Below are 19,448 nucleotides of genomic sequence, written 5' to 3'. Positions count from 1 at the left end.
ACCACGGATCGAGGATTTGTTTGATCAGCTCAGAGGTACATCAGTGTATTCTAAGATTGATCTGCGATCCGGATATCATCAGCTGAGAGTCAGAGACTTAGATATTCAGAAGATAGCTTTCCGTACCAGATACGGTCATTATGCATTTTTGGTGATGCCATTTGGGCTTACCAATGCTCCAGCGGTGTTTATGGACTTGATAAATCACATCTTTCTGGAGTATATGGATCAGTTTGTTATCGTTTTCATTAATGACATATTGGTCTACTCGCATTCCGAGGAGGAGAATGCACAGCATCTTCGTATAGTCTTGGAGACTCTTCGGCAACATCAGCTGTACGCGAAGTTCAGCAAGTGTGCATTCTGTCAATCTTCAGTCGGTTTTCTGGGACATGTGGTCTCGAGCAGAGGTATTTCGGTATACCCTTAGAAGATCGAGGTTGTCACCAGCTGGGAGCAGCCGAAGTCAGTACAGGAGATCCGCAGTTTTCTGGGACTGGCCGGATATTATCGACGTTTTGTCGATGGTTTCTCGTGTATTGCTATGTCGCTGACACATCTTACCAGGAAAGGGGTGAAGTTCACATGGTCCGAAGATTACGAGACCAGCTTTCAGGAGATGAAGCGGAGATTAGTGTCGGCTCCAGTTTTGGTTTTACCTTCTGGAGAGGATGGATTTGCACTCTACACCAACGCGTCTCTTCAGGGTTTGGGCGCTGTTCTGATGCAACATGGTAGGGTACTCTCCTATGCTTCTCGACAGTTGAAGGAGCATGAGAAGAACTACCCAATTCATGATCAGGAGTTAGCTGCCATCATCTTTGCTCTGAAACTTTGGAGGCATCATTTATACGGTATTACATTTGAGATTCTCACTGATCATAAGAGTCTCAAATATATTTTCACTCAGAAGGAGCTTAATCTCCGACAGAGGAGATGGATGGAGTTCCTGAAGGACTACGATTGTACCATTAGCTACCACCCGGGGAAAGCTAATGTGGTTGCAGATGCACTCAGCAGGAAGTCCAGAGGGACTTTGGCTTGCCACCGAGTTTCAATTACAGACTTGGTTCAGGGTTTCTCTGAGTTAGATCTTGAGGAGCAGGGATCTACAGAGCAGGGTATTCTGGTTACCATGGTTGCTCAGTCGTCGATCAGGACGAGGATCCGAGAGGCACAGGCTGGTGATCAGCATTTGCAGTTCATTAGTTGTCAGATAGCTTCCGGGCAGTAGACCGAGTTTACACGAGATGAGGAGGGTATTATGTACTTATGAGGCAGATTATGCGTACCTCAGTCTCATCCGGTCTTACAGGAGTTACTTCAGGAGGCTCATCACTCTCGATTTACGATCCATCCAGGCGGGACCCGTATGTATCGAGACTTGAGGCGTTCCTATTGGTGGAACGGTATGAAGAAAGACATCGCGGATTTTGTAGCTAGATGTCTTGTCTGTCAACAGGTGAAGGCTGAGCATCAGAGACCTGCCGGGTTACTTCAGCGGATTCCTATTCCTGAGTGGAAGTGGGATCACATCACTATGGACTTTGTGGTGGGTTTGCCTAGGACACGACGAGGTCATGACGCGATTTGGGTAATCGTTGATCGATTAACCAAATCCGCGCACTTCTTAGCGATCCGGATGATTGATTCCCTGGACCGATTGGCAGATCTGTATTGCCGAGAGATCATCAGATTACATGGTGTTCCGTTGAGTATCATTTTGGATAGAGATCCACGGTTTACGTCACATTTCTGGCAGAGTCTGCAGTAGGCCTTGGGCATACAGCTCCGTTTCAGTACAACTTTCCATCCACAGACAGATGGATAGTCAGAGCGGACCATTCAGACTTTAGAGGATCTGCTGAGGTCATGTGTTATGGATTTCGAAGGCAGTTGGGAGGACCATCTGCCGTTGGTAGAGTTTGCTTACAACAACAGCTTTCATTCGGCTATCCAGATGGCACCGTTTGAGGCGTTATATGGTAGACCTTGTCGGACACCCGTCCTCTGGGATGATGTTGGAGAGGCCCACCTGTTGGGACCTCATAGAGTTCAGCAGGATGTAGAGTTGGTCCGTACTATCAGACGGAGGATGTCAGAGGCGCAAGATCGCCAGAAGAGTTATGCTGATCGGAGACGCAGACCACTAGAGTTCTCTGTTGGTGACCATGTATTTCTGCGAGTTTCACCCACGAAAGGGGTGAAGAGATTTGGCCTCAGAGGTAAGCTGGCTCCGCGGTATATTGACCCTTTCAAGATCTTGGAGAGGATCGGAGCGGTAGCATACCGGTTAGCACTACCACCGTCCCTGGCAGGCGTCCACGATGTATTCCACATATCTATGCTGCAGAGATACGTGCCCGACCCGACACATGTGCTAGCAGATGTCTCAGTTCCAGTTCAGCCTGCCGTCACTTATTAGGAGATTCCGGTACGGATTTTGGACCGGAAAGAGCGTCAGTTGCGAAAGAAGACTATCTGGCTGGTTAAAGTCTGATGGCAGCATCATTCAGACGTGGAGGCTACTTGGGAGCTTGAGGATACGATCCGAGCACGTTATCCCTATCTTTTCACTTGAGGTATGTGATTTTGTTTTCCGTTCAACATTTATACTCTTTACCTGTTGTTGGTGTTTGCTGATGGTAGATAACGAAATTTGGGGATCAAATTTTTATTAGTGGGGGAGAATGTAAAATACCGAAAATAGGCAAAATTGATAAGGGAAATTTCTAGAATTTTTGGAAATTTTTCGGGAATTTTTCGGAGCTCGTACGGACGAGTTAATGGGGATAAAAACGGGGCCCGGAAAAGCCTGTTTAGGCTACCCCGCTTTAAAGAGGAAAAGTTTTATTTTTATTTTTCTTTTCTTATTTATTTCCTCTCGTCAATGCGCTTCCTCCCCGCGTGCCGAGCCGCCCGCGCCTTCTCCTCACGTGCCCTAACCGGTGTCGCGGCAGTTCCTTCCCCCCCCCCCTCGCGACAAAAACCCCTCGGCCACTTCTTCTTCTCACTTCTTCTTGCCTCTGCCCGACACCGCCGAACCTCTATTCCTTCTGGTGTTCTTCCCCCGATCCACCGACGCCGGTAGATGATAGCAACACTGAGCGCCAAAGCCTTCTTCCTCCACGAGCCGATCCTTTGCTGTCCCTGCCCAAACGCCAGCGACCTCTCCGCCGTTCCTTGTAGTGATCCTTGAGGTAGGCGATCTAACTAGTTGTGGAATTAGGGATTTCAGTTGATTGATTTTCTTGTTGTGATTTTCTTCCTGTTCTGGACTAGGAGGAAGATCTCGGGTCAGTTCTTATAGTATTTCCAGATCAGAGCTTGGATCTTCTCCTCTGTTCTTGATCATTCCTTTCTTGCGGTGGATTTAGGTCACGGTTGAGGTAAGTTTGGGATGTCGATTTTGCATCTTCTGTTCTTGATCCGAACAGTGTAAATCATTTCCAACTAAGAGTTGTTTTGTTCTTGATCCTATTCTGGACAGAATCTGTGCGGTGGATTTTAGCAGCAAAGCTTTAAAACTTCAGCAGCAACGATCCTTGCTATTGAGCCACATCGACTGTGGTTGAGGTATAGTGTAGGAATTGATCTTCATTGTAGAGAATTCCTAGTCGAGTTAGCAATAATTGTTAACTTAGATTCATGTGTAGGTTTTAATGAAATCGAATAGTAGAATGGTTAGGGTTAATGGAGCTAATCCTAATTGATTTTTGAGTTCAATTCAATTAGGGTTCCTGAAGAAAAATAGTTTGGTTTAGCTATTTTAGTTATAATTAAACTTAGCTAAACTGTATGATTTATTACAGGATATTGATTCGAGACGGTGTCTTGACGGGGGATCTGTTTTAGATACGATCCTTTTCTATTGGAGGCGGGTACTTTGACTTATGTCTTTTGATATGCATAATAATTTTTTTTTTAACATATAGCAATGATTGTGTTTTTCATTTGTTTCGGTTGGTCACTACATGATCTATTACATGTTACTTGTTTATTTATTACGCACTGCATGTTATTATTTACCCGATCATACAGGCTTTAGAGGTAGTGACGCAACCATATTATATATTATGTTCAGGACCTAGGGTTTATTTGATACCTAATCTGATCTGTGTACCTTCCATCTAATACATTGTCCTGTGGTACACACTTTGTATTTATTTATATGCTTATTGTTATACTATTCATGATATTGCCATGTTTAGTGTCATGCATCATCTTGCATGATTGCATGCTGTGCGATTGCCTGCTCCATTATTGTTGAGCACATCGCCAGTAACATGTATCCGTACACACCACCACTCATGGGTTAGTGGTAGATCAGACAGGTGTGTGACAGTTCTGTTGTTTTGCTCCGTTGGTCTGGTGACTAGCGTGGTAGCCGGCAAACAGTTCTGCTATGTTTGGCTTCGCTGGTTTAGTGTTGAAGCGTGGTAGCCGATAGGCGGTTGGACTCTGTTTAGCTCCGTTGGTCCGCTAATGGGTAGTGTGACGCAGCGTGGTAGCCGGCAGAGATTTCCTCCCCGTCATCGTGTACCGGGAGATGAGAGCATTGCGCTCCCCCATTTATGATTTTGGGTAGGAGTATGTGTGTACTCCGACAGCATCCCGTCCACTCGGTCACTCATCTGGGGTAGTGATGTCAGAGTGCACCGTTGTCACAGCCCTACCCACTCGGACTCACCATTGTGTGTGAGTTGGCTGACTGGCGTCAGGGGTGACCATGACATCGGCATCATATGCAAGATGCATTTATTGTTTGTGTTTTCTTCATTTACTTGCTGCATTTATATGGATGCATATGATTGACATGCATACAGGATTATGACACTCTCAATCTGACGACATGTTATCCTTATACCTTGGTCCAAGTTAGTACAGCTTTTCTCCTGCATTCCTCAGTTGCATTTACCTTTCTTGTATGAGGAGACTGTACGCATGATTATTGCTAGTTGTTATATTCTTTATTATGCATATCAGTTGTTACCCGCTAAGCGTTGGACTCACCCCCGCCTCCATTGTTATTTTCAGGTTGATGCTGTCAGGAGGCTGTTCCAGTCGCTGGTCCCCACTACACGTAGTGCTAGTCCTCTGCAGATCATGAGTTGTTATTTTAGTTTTCTCTATCGGACTATGTCTTAGACTTGTATTGGTTTTACTTATGGATCTTGTATGGATTCTTATCGTAAATGGATTTTGGTATGATTTGGTTTTGTTCTACTGCATGCCTGCCTGGACGGCAGAAGAGGTGAGTTCGTCAGATTTGTGTTTTATGAGTGTAGTGGAGTAGGAAAAATCAAATTTGAGTTTTATGTGTGTAGTTGAGTAGGGTTGTTTTCGAGTCAAGGTATTACTGATATGTTTATTTCTTATTAAACTGCATGGAATGCCTGTGTGATTGTTTTATTATTGTTATTATTCCAGCCGCATGTGGCTGAGGTATATGGTGATTGTAGAAAGTTTCAGATTGTCCGCCGTACAGGGGAGATGCTGCCGAAATTTCTTCGGACAAGGACTCGTCCGGGGCGTGACAAGCCAACATTATCGAAACCGAGTCCGAGCTCGTGTCTGAACCCGAGAGCGAGTTAGAAACCGAGTCCGAGTGAAGCCACGGATCTGCATCCGTTTCCAAATAACCGAACCCCATTGTAAGTTCTCTACTCGCCGAAACTCAGTTAGATGAATTGAAGAATTTAGTTCCTTACTTGTTAAAAAAGTTGGCTAAATCCAATGTCTGAGTTAAGTCACTTCAAAAGGAGGTAACAACCCTTAAGGAAATGACTGACTCGAGTTCTTTAACTGAGCCAGTTCAAATTAGAAATTCAACTCAAGTCCAACAACTTGAGGAAGAAAATTCTAATTTGAAAACTCAAATTAAAGAACTCAAGGATATGTTGGAACGGTTCACCCTGGGTTCCAAGAATCTTAATCTGATTCTTGGAAAACAGCAAGCCGTTTTCAAGAAATCTGGACTTGGATTTAAAACCAAAAGAAAATACAAATCATATCTATCCTCAGTTAATAGAAAAAATAGAAACATAGTCCAAGCATGGGTCCCCAAGTCGAACTTGGTCAATCAAGTTGGACTTGAACTATATTGGGTCCCCAAGGATCAGATCTACTACCTTGATAGACCATATCGAGGGTATGATTCAGGGGGAGCCAATAGAAAGACCATCTTTACCAATAGATAGAATTGTTTGATTCTTGATTTTTTATTATACATGTTTAGATTCATGATAATTTAAGGCCGTAGGCGTAATTTACACTTGTCTAGTTAAACCTAGGGGTTTCAAAAAGAAAATTAAATATATAATTCCTTTGAACGGCTCTGTCTAGGAAGTGGTGGATGATCTCATACCTAAGAAAGCCGAGTACCTCGCCATGACCTGGGAACCGTTCTTAGAAATGTGTATTTAATTGACTAGTTCAAAAACCTAAGTTTAACTCAAATGTAAATTAATCCTTAGAAATAATCTAAATTCAAGATAACCATCTCACAAAATTACTTAAGATTACCTGATTGATAACCAAGAATTGAGTGAGATGGATCTAGGTTGAATCAACAGTATTAATCTTCAAATAAATTCAAGTTAATTAAATAAATTCAATTTAATCAATTGAATACACTTAATTAAAAATATAACTCTTTTAAAAACTCATTTAAAAATCATTTTAAAAATCTTTTTAAAACTCTTTTAAAAATCATTTTAAAAATCCTTTAAAAACCCTTTTAAAAATCATAAAAATCATTTTAAAACTCTTTTAAAAGTCATTTTTAAAATCCTTTAAAAACTCTTTTAAAAATCTTTTAAAACTCTTTTAAAAATATTTTGAAAATAATTTTAAAAATCCATTAAAAACTCTTTTAAAAATCATTTTAAAAATCTTTTAAAACTCATTTTAAAAGTCCTTTAAAAACTCTTTTAAAAATCATTTTAAAAATCTTTTAAATGTAATGACCCAAAATTTCCTTGTCTTAAGTTCTAAAAGTCCTTATTAATACTTAGAAATGCTATAGAAATATTCTAGATATTTTTATAAATTTTTAGAGTATTTTTATGTAATTTTTGGAGGTCGTTTGGTATTTTTACTAAACGAAAGAAGTTTCGACAAAAATAATGTCCAAGCCGAGATTCGAACCGGCGACCTCCGGGCGAGCCAACTCTTAAGCGAATCCGGCTGACCAAGTGTCCAAGCGAGTGTTGCTAATTAAGAAAAGAGCGGAAAATATTTATATGGTAGTAGATAACAAGAATATCGAGGTATTAAGAGAGGAATCGGGTTAATCTTCCGTGACCTAATTTCTTCTTCCCTTCTTGTGTGTCGACATTTTTCTTCTCGGGTGAAACCACAGCAGGAGGTTAGGGATCGTCTCCGGTGGCCGACCAAGGTGTTCTCCAAGGGGTTTTCTTCACTATCACAATCCCCTCGTCGAGGCGATTTCGCGGACACGAAGAGGAGGCGAGATCTTCACTCCTCCAAAACCCTAGAAGCGTTTGAGCCATTCTCTTCGGCTGTGAGTTCAAGAACACGATGTAAGCATTTCTCACCTGTAGTAAGAGTGGTTTTCGAATTTCAATTTCATTCTGTGTTTTCGGTAGAGTTTGTGGCTTTTGAATTTCCTGCCGTGAATCTCAAAAGAGAACAAAGGAAGGTAAATTGTATTTTTGGATGAAGAATGCTTGAAGGATTTCGTTGCCATATGAAAAGTCTAGGATATGTTGCTATAAGAATATGTGTTTTATTAAATTCATTAGGTGTTTATGTGTAGCTATAATAATGAGTGACCAAGGTTTGCTTCCTCTTTGCATTGCTGTTGTGGTATGCTCGGATTTTCTTTCAGACTTTGTAATTGGTTTTTGTTTATAAAAAGTGAGTTTAGTTTCCATTTTTCAGAAAGTGAGTTGGATTATGGTCTGTTTGTGATCTTAATGTGCAAGTCAAGTTGTACCGTTAAAGGGGCACAAGTAGCTTCTATTCGAAATTTTTCCTATACAATCTGGTCAAATTTGGCTATTAGACAATTAACATGAGAAAGTGTACAGATTTAATGTATAGTTTTGGTTTCCAGTAGCATGCTGTGGGTTCTTGTTTTTGAAGTTCTAGTAGTTTCTTTTATTTTAGTTTTAATGCATGAGTGCTTGATTGCTTCAATTGCTATAATCCGAACCCTAGATTTAGTTTGTGCTTATGCCTTTAGAATTTCAGTCTAGGTCAAGCACACAGATTTAAGTTTTTCTTGCCTCCACAACATGCATGAGATGGTTTAGTTTTAGTTTCCTATATATATGAAATGGATAGTTTAGTCTTTGGTGTTGGTGTTTTAGTTTCCATTTTTAATTGCCGAGGCATATGTTTAGAGTCAGCTAGTTTAGTCCTTTTAATACGAAGCATGCAGTGTAGGTTTTAATTCCAACAAGTTTTAGATTTAGTTTAAGCTTGTATGCAGATTTTTATGAGTATTGCTTGCAGATTTTGATATGTATCATATGCAGAACTCCAATCTTAGAGCAGATTTTATTAAGCATTTCGAGTGCATATTTTAGTTAACATTCAAGTGCAGTTTCGTTATGCATATAGTGCAGTTTTGTTAGCACAGTATGCATATTTCTGTTAGTTAAATATGCAGAATTTTGATTAGCATAGTATGTAGTTTTATTGAGCATTTCAGTATAGTTTTATTAAGTATTTCCATGCAATTCTCTTAAGCATTTCACTGCAATGTTAATAAGCATTTTAATGCAGTTTTGTATGAGACATCCTTTTATTAGAGGTATTAACAAGCATAAGAAAGATAAAGAAAAGAAAGAAAAATGCCAAGGCCTTAAGTAGATCCCAAAGTCAAGACTTTAGAGATTTTAGCACACAAGGTGCTTGTTAAAATGTCAAGACATTTAAAGAAGAAGTAATTAAGATATTTTACTTTGAAAAGGTTAGTACCCGACTTCCAATGTTGTTGTTAAATAAATTCAGGTGATCAATTCCAAGGTCTTGGCCCTGGTAAGACTAAAGTCTTTACCCTCGTAGGACTTGTGACTAGCTACCACAGTCTCTATTAGGGAGCACGCTTTGGTACTACGTCTGGGCCCGAGAGAAGTTGATTATTATTTTGAAGTATTAAAGTATAAGTTTTTGGAACAAATGAAAGAAGCTTCACTTATGTTTGGAGTCAGCAAGTTTAGTTTCTTTTAATTTGAAGCATGCAGTATTAGTTTCATTTGTTTCCTGATCAGTTTATTGAGCATGATTAGCCTTATCTTCCAGCATGTAGTTTTATTCTTGTATATCATGAGTATGCAAATTTTAGTGCTTGCTATTGAATATGCATGAGCAAATTTATTTCCTAGTTTCAGTACTTTTAACATGAGCAGCTATACAAGTTTTCTTTTAAAGCATTCAGTTTCTAGTTCTTCTTGTATACATGCATATCTAAGTTTTTATGAGTTAGACAGCGCTTACTAAGTAATTTTGCTTATAGATTATATTTTCACTTACTGCAGATAAAAGAAAGGAAAAACTATAGCAAAGGAAGGCGACAAAGAGGTGTTCGATGATGTGTAATGTCAGAACTATGGGAGAGACTTGGGACGTTATTGAGTTTCCGTGTTTTAGTGAATAAGAAACATTGAGATTGTACTTTATATTCCATGTCATTTGAGATTGTACTCTATACTCCATGTCATTTGAGTCTATTCTTGTTTTAGATTGCATGCTAAGATGAGTTCAGTTTAGTTAGTAGGCACTTTGTGGTTGCATTGAGATATAGTTTCATATGTTACTGCTATTATGTGTTATATGTGCATGTCAGTATTGTATTGTATTTTAATCCTGCTGTACTGCATATACTCTGCCGAAATTTTAAGTTTTTGGAATGGAAAAAAAATTAAGTATCGTTTGTTACACTACTTAAGTAAGAATCTATAGTAGTTACGTAACGGTCACCTTTAGAGAGTAGTGAGTGTTGGACCCCATGGTAGTTTTAATGTGATCAACCAAGTTGGTTAGGTCTTGCGTTTTGTCTGATCCCTATGTCTGAGTGTGCAATAACTTAGGAGTACAGGAAGTCGAGCGGAAGACACAGCTGGCGAGAAGGACGGCACAGGAAGGGAGTCGAAGGGCTCGGTGCGTCTGAAGGACGAGAGAGATGTGGAAGAGTACTCCAGTGGAGCGAGAAGAACGTGCGCGACGTTCGAGGGATGAGAAGCCGAACGGAAGACTGCTCGAGGAAAAGGGCAGGAACTGGGTTCGGGTGAGCCCTATTCCGGATGGCCACAATCACCCAAGGAGTCGAACCAGAGCAAGTCAACTGGGAGTTGACTTGTCAATGGTTCGGTCGTCCGAACCTATTGATCGATCGACCGAACCCTTCTTTAACCGAAGTCAGTCGTTGGTGAACCATCAGCATCACATCAGCCAGCGGTGAAGTGATCGGTCGACCGAACCTCATGATCGGTCGATCAAACCCAAGTTTATCCAGAGACTTAGTCGAGCATTTTTCATCGGGCCAGCGTAGAGGAAGTCCGTTGGCCGATCGGTCGACCGAACACAAGGATCGGTCGACCGAACTTGAGCTCAATCCACAGAGACTGCACCTGGACGGAAAGCTGGGCAGGTACAGTAGGTTCGGTTGACCGAACCTGGGGATCGGTCGACCAAACCCTCTCGAGTCAAACCTGATCCTGAAGATCAAGTTAATAGATAGGCTCTAGAACCCCTATATAAAGGGGGTCTCAGGTAGCTATTCAGAAAACGAATTGATAACGAAAAAGTGAACGAAATTCAACTCTTGCACTCTCTAGTTAAGCAATAGTTCTGTGCTCTTCAAAGTGTAAAAGACTTCTCCGCCTTCAGAGAAGGAGTTTCTTACTACGCCTTTCATCGCCCTGGATTAACAACCCTCTTGGTTGTAACTAGGTTAAAATAGCTGAGTTTTCATTTTCTGTTCATACTTTAGTTCTGTTTAATCTTGTAGCTATTGCATCTATTTGAGTTTAAATTGGTTGAGGAGGGTTTAGATTTTACTTGCAAGCAATTCACCCCCCTCTTGCCGGTCCCCGCTGCACCAACAAGTGGTATCAGAGCCTAACAGCCTCAGAAGGACTAACCGCCGTCTGAAGCACTAAGATCAAGACAATGGCCAGTGAGAACATTCATCCCCCGAAGTTCGACGGAGATTTCGCTACATGGAAGCGAAAAATGAAGGTATTCTTTAAAACAGACTTTGATATTTTAATAACTATGAAATATGGTTTTTCAGCTCTTAAAGACAAAGAAGAAAACACGTGGAGCAAAAAGGAGCAAGCCGATTTCGTCACCAACGGAAAAGCCGAATTCCACCTCCTCAGTGTTCTGCCACCTCAGGAGGTAAGTCGGATTGGAAGCTACGACTCAGCGAAAGATCTCTGGGAGAAATTTCTTGAACTTCACGAAGGTACCTCTGAAGCGAAGCTGGTGCGGCACGACATCCTCCGGACACAACTAACAAACCTCCGGATGAACAATGGCGAGAAGGTAGCGCAACTCCAAGCGAGAATCAAGGAGCTGATAACGCAACTAACGAACCTTGGAGAAGAAGTAACCAACCAGGATCTATCCGATACGCGCTCAATGCCTTCCCGAGGATTCAGAATGGATGCCCTTAGTAGATGCTTACTACATCTCTAAGGACTTTGAGGTAAGTTGTTTAGAAAATTTGTTTTCAACTTTCGAACTTCACGAGTCTCGACTTGCACAAAAACCAGTAGAGAAGTTGAACCTCAACGTTGCCCTACGAGCTAAAAAGGACGATCCCGACTCCGAAGCGTCAATCGACGAAAATGAAGCTGAGTTAATGGTAAGACGTTTTAATAAGTTTTTTAAATCTAACTAGTTTAAATCGCAGTCAAGTAAATGTCATCAAAAAGGAAGGACAGTTCGGAGCTACAATTGCAACGAAGAAGGGCACATCAAGGATGATTGCCCAAAATTGAAGAGCAAACAAAAAGATAAGGAAAGAAGCAAGCAGCTAGCTCGATCCAAGCACAAAAATCTAAAGGTGACATGGGACGACTCTTCATCCTCCGAGTCAGAAGTCGAAGAATTCTCAGGATTAGCTCTACTAGCTAACCATCTGCCAGAAGAAGAGTCAAGCTCAGAGATGAGCATCTATGAAGTGGGAGGAACATCAGAAGAGGAAAGCTGCAGTGAAGGGGGTGCCTCACCAAATCAGGTCTCCGCTGCACCAACAGTGAGAAGGGCGTATTCATTACATTAAAACTCTTTTAAAAATATTTTAAAATTCTTTCAAAAATCTTTTTAAAACTCTTTTAAAAATCATTTTAAAAATATTTTAAAACTCTTTTAAAAATCTTTTTAAAATTCTTTTAAAAATCATTTTAAAAATCCATTAAAAACTCTTTTATAAATATTTTTAAAACTTTTTAAAAATTATTTTAAAACTCTTTTAAAAATCATTTTAAAAATCCTTTAAAATTTTTTAAAAAATATTTTAACAACTCTTTTAAAAATTATTTTAAAAACTCTTTTAAATATTCTTTAAACTCTTTAAAAACTCCTTTAATATTTTTTAAAAATTATTTTAAAAAAGTCTTTAAAAATTATTTTAGAGATTCTTTAAAAGTTATTCTAAAAATTCTTTAAAAATTATTGTAAAAAATATTTTAAAACACTTTTAAAAACTTATTTAAAAATTATTTTTAAACTCATTTTAATATTTATTTGAAAATAGTTTAAAATCATTTAAAACTCATTTAAAAATTATTTTAAAAAAAAACATTTGAAAAATTATTTGAAAAATCTTTGAAAAATTACTTGAAAAAGTATTTTGAAAAATTATTGAAAAATCATTAAAAAAAATCTCTTTGAAAATTCACTTTACAAATTATTTATAATTAACTCCATCTTACACTCGCTTATAAGCTGAACATGATTGCTAACCTAGAATAGGTGAGATGGAAAGCTAGGAAAATTATTTTATTACGTTTCTTAACCTCTTATACTTGGGCTCTAGGATCCTCAAAATGTTTAATGCATTAATTAAGGGGGAGTGAAGGAAGTCAAGTTAAAATTTTTCTTTAAACGTTAAAGTTTTTTGTTAAACTCTAAGTATTTTCAAAAAGATTTTCAAATTTAGCTAAATATTTAAAAATAAATATTTTTCAAAAAAGCATTTAGCTAAGTACTTTTCGGAGCATTTTTTTAAAAGCAATTATTTGCAAATGCTAATTTTTGTTAAGTTTTTGTTGAAAACACTAAGTATTTTTCAAAGCATTCTCAAAATTTAGCTAAATGTTGCTCCAAACTATTCTTTCTGGAAAAATAAGTCTTTTTAAGGTTAAATACTTGACAAAACTATTATTTTCAAAAGATTGGCTGAGTCTTTAAGAATTTTTTTTTCAAAGCAAAATTTCACTAAGTTTATGATACTCTCTTTCAGCTAAGTTATTAGCTAAGGAATTTCTAAAAAATAAAAGTATTTTCTAAACTTAACTATTTAGCAAGGTATTTTTCAATTTTTAAACTATAATTTAGCTAAGGATATTTTCTTTTTAAAAACAAAATGAAAAGTTTCAAAACTTGTGCTTGTTTAAAAAGTTAAATATTTTTCAAAGTGTTTCTAATTGACTAAAGTATTTTAGAACTACATTCAGCTTTGTGCTACCCTTCAGGGGGAGCTTAACGTTAAATATTTTTTTCTCACAATTTAGTGTTCTTTTTTATTTATGTCAAAGGGTGAGAGAGGTCAAAAGTTAAGGGGAGTATAAGGAAAAAATTATTTATTCTTTTTCTCTTTTATGTTTAAACATTCTTTATGTTACTATTATGCTTATTACTTAACTTTGAACCATCGTGTTGTCATAATCATAAAGGGAGAGATTGTTGGTATGGAAAGCATTCGACGATTGAACCTGAGTTTTGATTATGTTAAAGAGTTCAAAGTTAAGTCGTTTTGTTATCTAATATGTTGAATGAGTTTAAAGGAAAGTCCTAAGGTTTCTTAGGCAAAAGTCCTAGCTGCGGGAAAATCCTAGGGAGTAGTAGCCCTAGGTCATAGGGGATGGTAACCCTATACGGAAAGTCTTGGAGGGTCGGAGCTTCTGGTAAAAATCCTAGGGGGCGGTAACCCTAGGTTGAAATCCTGGTGTCATGAACCGGGTCGTGGACCGGACGTCCAGCATGAAGACCAGAAGCATCGGACACTGAGTAAAATTCCAGTCGGTCTGGAGGACCGAGCTGGGAAAAGGTAAACTCTCCTGAGTGGAGTAGGTGAGCACACGTTCCCCGGAAGAGGGAACAGTAGGCGTCAGTTCGACGTAGGGTTTCCTGTAGGAAATTGGAAGTAGAATCGAACAGTCCGTCGACTGTCAAATTGTTTATATTATCATGATTATTATGTGCTAACTTTGTTTTGTAGGATACGTTGAGTTTTTGTGGACTAACGTGTGTTGCAGGGTCAAAAGATAAAGTTTGGCCTCGGATGTACAGTGTCTGAGGCGCCTCCATGGAGATTGGAGGCGCCTTCGGTGCAAAGGGTTAACTAGCTGCGACGTGGGGCTTGAGGCACCTCAAATGGAGTCTGAGGTTGTAACAACCACCCTTCTTACTACTACTACTCTCTAAGGATGACCGTTACTTAACGACTAACTCTACTTAACCGGTATGATTAAATATCACATGGAAACCCTACCGAAAATTTCGGCAGAGTCTCCCCTGTACCGGTGACCAAATCTTTAATACAAACATAGTATACGCAGCCACAGACGGCTGGAACATGTTTTCCTGTAAAATACCGGAAAAAAAATGACGAATGTTAATAAGGGAATTTTTCCAAAATTTTTGGACATTTTTTGAGAATTTTTCGGAGCTCGTACGGACGAGTTGACGGGGATAAAAAAACGGGGCACAGAAAAGCCTGTTTGGGTTACCCCATTTAAGCGAGGAATTGTTTCTTTTATAAATTCCTTATTTCCTTTTCTTTTTCATTTATTTTTTTTTCCCGTGCCTATATTTCCTTCTCTCCCGAGCCTCACTCGGCCCCGACGCCGATTCTTCTCGCGCCGAAGCCCTAACCGCCGGCGTGCACTAACCGCCGGCCACTCGGCGGTTTCCTCTTCCTTCTCCTCTTCTTCCTCATTCCCTGCCCCTCACGACGACAGCGTTCTCAGCCCTAGCACCGTCGCCCGACCGCCTGCCCTAGAGTCCTTGTTGACGGCGCCGACGCCCACAGAAGTTTCCTCTCCTCTGCCGACAGCGCCCTCACGGAGTGATCCCGACGCCGCCGTCTCCGAGCAGCAGTGTCGTGGCGACTCCTCCGAGGAGTGCCCTAGGTGCCGACGCCGCACCTCTCTTCCTCTTCTCCTTTCGGCATCTGAGCCCTAGCAGCGGCCGACTCTCTGTGCCAGCACCCGAGCCCTAGTGCCGTCGCTGTGCTATAGCGAGCCCGACGCCACTCCTTGCCACTGCCGCTGCACACTTTGCCCCAGTGCCGAAACCGACCCTTTCTTCTGCCCTAGCCGAGCCTCACATTGGCGTGAGTTGCTGCCCTGGATTCTACCGAGCTTTGGCATTAGGGTAAGCTGTTGGTTTAGAACTGTGGAGGTAAGGTTAGGGTTTAATTCATAGAGGTCGATGTATTGACTACAAATTTTGGTGTTTGATGTGTAGATCAGTGGCTCACTCTAGTTACGACCACGGTTCCAGAAAACAGGTGTTCCATCGACAAATTAGCGACGAAGAATACGAATTTGGGTGAGCGTGGATTTAGGTAATGCGTTGTTGCGCGTATAATTGATTTAGGTCTTGATGCGGATAAGTTAATTGATTATCAGTTAAGGTTGATCAATAATTAGGGTTTTCCTAATTGAGTGAGTAGTTTGATTTAGTTATTTAATATATGTTGAGTAACTAAATTATATGTGTTAAATTAGGTAGGTTGATGATTATGACTCAGGGTTTTGCCCTAAATTGTGTTGAGAATTTTATTTAGCCATTCATTTGAATTTTAGCTAAATAAAATATCTGTGTATTGGTATTTCAGGACTTTGACGCGAGACGAGTATCTCGGAGTCAGGATTTGGACCATTTTATCGGAGTCGGGTATTTTTGACTTATTGTCTTTGATATGCTTAGTAATTAAATTAACAAGATGCATTAATTGTGTTTCTTACTTGTTTCGGTTAATTACTGCCCAATACATGCTACCTGTTGATTGATTGTTTGTTTACATCTTGTATGGATATGTACCTGATTTCACATGCTCATGGGTAGTGATATAACCATATTTTACCATGTCAGGACCTAGGTTTGATACCTTATATGATCAGATACCTTGATATGATTCATTCGCTTTGGTGCACATTATGATATGTCCAGAGATTGGTTTAGTATATTGCCATGTGTAGTGACATGCACCATTCGCATGATTGCATGCTGAGTGATTGATTGCTCCTTTATTGTCGAGCACTTTGCCAGTTTCATCACTGTTCGGTGCTCCGTTGTGACGCTCATGGGTAGCGGGACACAGCGTGGTAGCACGTCAGTTTGGCTCTTCCGGTGCTCCGTTGGTCCGCTCATGGGTAGTGTGACGCAGTGTGTAGCACGTTAGAGATCCCTCCCCGTCACAGCGTACCGGGAGTTGAGAGCATTGCGCTCCCCCATTTATGATTTGGGGTAGGAGTCCGTATGTACTCCGACAGCATCCCGTACACTTGATCACTCATCAGGAGTAGTGTTGCTGAGTGCACGGTTGTCACAGCCCTACCCACTCGGTCCCACTGTTGTTGTGAGTCGGCTGACTGGCGTCAGGGGTGACCATAACATTGGCATCATATGCAAGATGCATTTACTGTTTGTGCTTGGATACCTTGATTGACATGCATACAGGTCTTCTATACCTTTCGGACTGTTTGTCCTTTTACCGGGTCCTGGTTAGTACAGATTCTCTTCTGTCTTCTTCGGTTTGTAGTTACCTTTATCTTTATCAGGAGACTGTACGCATGATTAGTGCTAGGTGTTATTTCTTTACTTTGCATATCAATTGTACCTGCTGAGTGTTGGACTCACCCCGCCCCCATTGTTGATATTTTCAGGTTGATGCTGTCAGGAGAGAGTTCCAGTTGTTGGTCCCTGCAGACCTCGAGGATGTGATTGGTTTTTCATTTGGTTTCCTTTTCTGTTCTAGACTATTTGGACTTGTTATGTTCTGGATTTATTTACTTATGGACATGGTATAGATTTTATTATATCGATGGATTTGGATTTGGTTTTTATTCTACTACATGCCTGCCTGGACGGCAGAAGAGGTGAGTTCGTCGGATTTGAGCTTTACGAGTGTAGTGGAGTAGGGTGGATTTCGAGTCAGAGTATTATTTTACTGTTTAATTATCTTAACTGCGTGGTTGTGACAGCCAGAGGCTGAATAGATTATATATAACTGCGTGGTGATGTTTTATTTTGTTGTTATTAATCCAGCCGCCTGTGGCTGAGGTATTTGTGAGATGTAGAAAAGTTTCAGATTGTCCACCGTACAGGGGAGATGCTGCCGAAATTTTCTCGGACAGGGACTCCTCTGGGGCGTGACATTTCCACCACCACACAGTAATAATAATCAACATAAAACAAAGAACTACTCTAGCAATAGCAATGACTACAACACTCCACAAATAATAAAAGAGACTAGCTAGACATGTGTAAATAAGCTCAACTACAATCCCAAGTTTAATATAACATTAACAGAGAACTAAAAGAAAGTCTTGACAATTTTGCCAGCTACTTCTTGATCTCTCCACAGTCCAACCACCACACACCTTCATCACCACCGCCACCCTGCCGTCTCCCTTCATATCTTAGCTTTTCCTTTATCTGCGGTAGGAGGAAAAAAAATAGTTCTATAAGAGAAACGCTTAGTGAGTACTAATCTATCTCACAAAACTCGAAGTTCATAAAAAGAATGCAACAATACTAAAACTGAAATGCTAAAAGCAAAGCTGCATGTACTCATGGTATACAGAAATAAAACTGAATACTAAACATGCTCACTAACTGACAGGAAAGTAATGAAACAACTACTGTAAGCTTAGAATTAAAGAACTCTACTTTTATTGATTCTAAGCATAAAACTTGTTTCATTTTCTTATATCGTTATACTAGAAATTAATCTTTTAATTTCTCTTTCACTTTCTTCTTCTTGTTCTTCTTACTTTTCTTATACTAGAAATTAATCTTTAATTTCTCTTTCACTTTCTTCTTCTTGTTCTTCTTTTCTTCTTCTTTTCTTTTCTTTTCTTTGGGCCCAGGCTTAGTACCAGCTTAATCTTATGCGCTCTCCCTAATCGAGACTACTGTAGTCCCACAGGGTAAAGACCTCAGTCTTACCAGGGCCGAGACCTCGGAAACGGTCACCTGGATTTGTTTAACGACAACCTTGGAAGTCGGGTACTAGCCTCTTACTTTAGTTTACTTGTTATCTCTTTTTAACTAGACCTTGGTCTCTTTCTTTTTACTCAGTTTCCTCATAATCCTTTATTAGAGTTTATTGGAATCCTTTAGATATACCTAACAAGTGTAGGATTACAATTAACTAAGCATGCTATATAAAAACAATACAAGAGAAGCAAATCTAAACTCTCTCTAAGCATGTTATAAAACAAAGCAACAGAAAAACAAATCTGAACTTTCTAAACATGCTGTAAAACAAAGGAAAAGAAAGCACATCTGAACTTAGTAATCATGCTCTAGAATAGAGCAAAAGAGAGCTAGTTGGAACTTTTAAAACATGCTGTGATAAGAGCAAAAGAAAGCTAACTTGGACTTACTAAACATGCTGTAAAATAGAGCAATAGAAAGCTAACTAATCTTACTAATCATGCTATAAAATAGAGCAAAAGTAAGCTAATTCAAACTTGCTAATCATGCTATAAAATAGAGCAAAAGAGAGCTAATTTGGGCTTTCTACACATGCTATAAAATAGAGCAAAAGAAAGCTAACTTGGACTTTCTAAACATACTGTAAAATAGGGCAAAAGATAGCTAACTTGGACTTTCTAAACATGCTATAAAATAGGGCAAAAGATAGCTAACTTGGACTTTCTAAACATGGTGTAAAATAGAGTAAAAGAAAGCTAACTTGGACTTACTAAACATGCTGTAAATAAAGGCAAAAGAATGCAACTTTACACTTTCTATCATGCTGTAAAAACAAGGCAAAGGAATCCCTTTTTGCTAGAATTTATGGCAGCAATTAGACTTACACGGGTACCACATTTAAGAACTAAAGGCACGCTTAAAAGACAACCATAGGCTGAAATCAGGGCTGTCCGGTTTAACAAGAATTCAAAACAGAAATTCCATGCAAGAGATGCTCTAATCTACCCGGTATAAAGAGCTTCAATTCTATAATAGCATAAATTTAAACTAACAGCATGAACCAATATCATAATCAA

General features: G+C 39.6%; 1 long non-coding RNA gene across 1 annotated transcript; it reads left to right on the top strand.

The window, feature by feature from the left end:
• The first annotated feature begins 15,314 nt into the window (after window positions 1-15,314).
• On the top strand, window positions 15,315-16,100 carry LOC122050485. Its single transcript, XR_006131268.1, has 3 exons — window positions 15,315-15,579; window positions 15,673-15,772; window positions 16,046-16,100. It is a non-coding gene; the product is annotated as an uncharacterized LOC122050485 (long non-coding RNA).
• The last annotated feature ends 3,348 nt before the right edge of the window (window positions 16,101-19,448 follow it).

The sequence above is a fragment of the Zingiber officinale genome, chromosome 1B (genome assembly GCF_018446385.1).
Source record: "Zingiber officinale cultivar Zhangliang chromosome 1B, Zo_v1.1, whole genome shotgun sequence".
NCBI classification, from domain to species: domain Eukaryota; kingdom Viridiplantae; phylum Streptophyta; class Magnoliopsida; order Zingiberales; family Zingiberaceae; genus Zingiber; species Zingiber officinale.
This window is presented reverse-complemented; position numbering and strand designations above follow the sequence as displayed.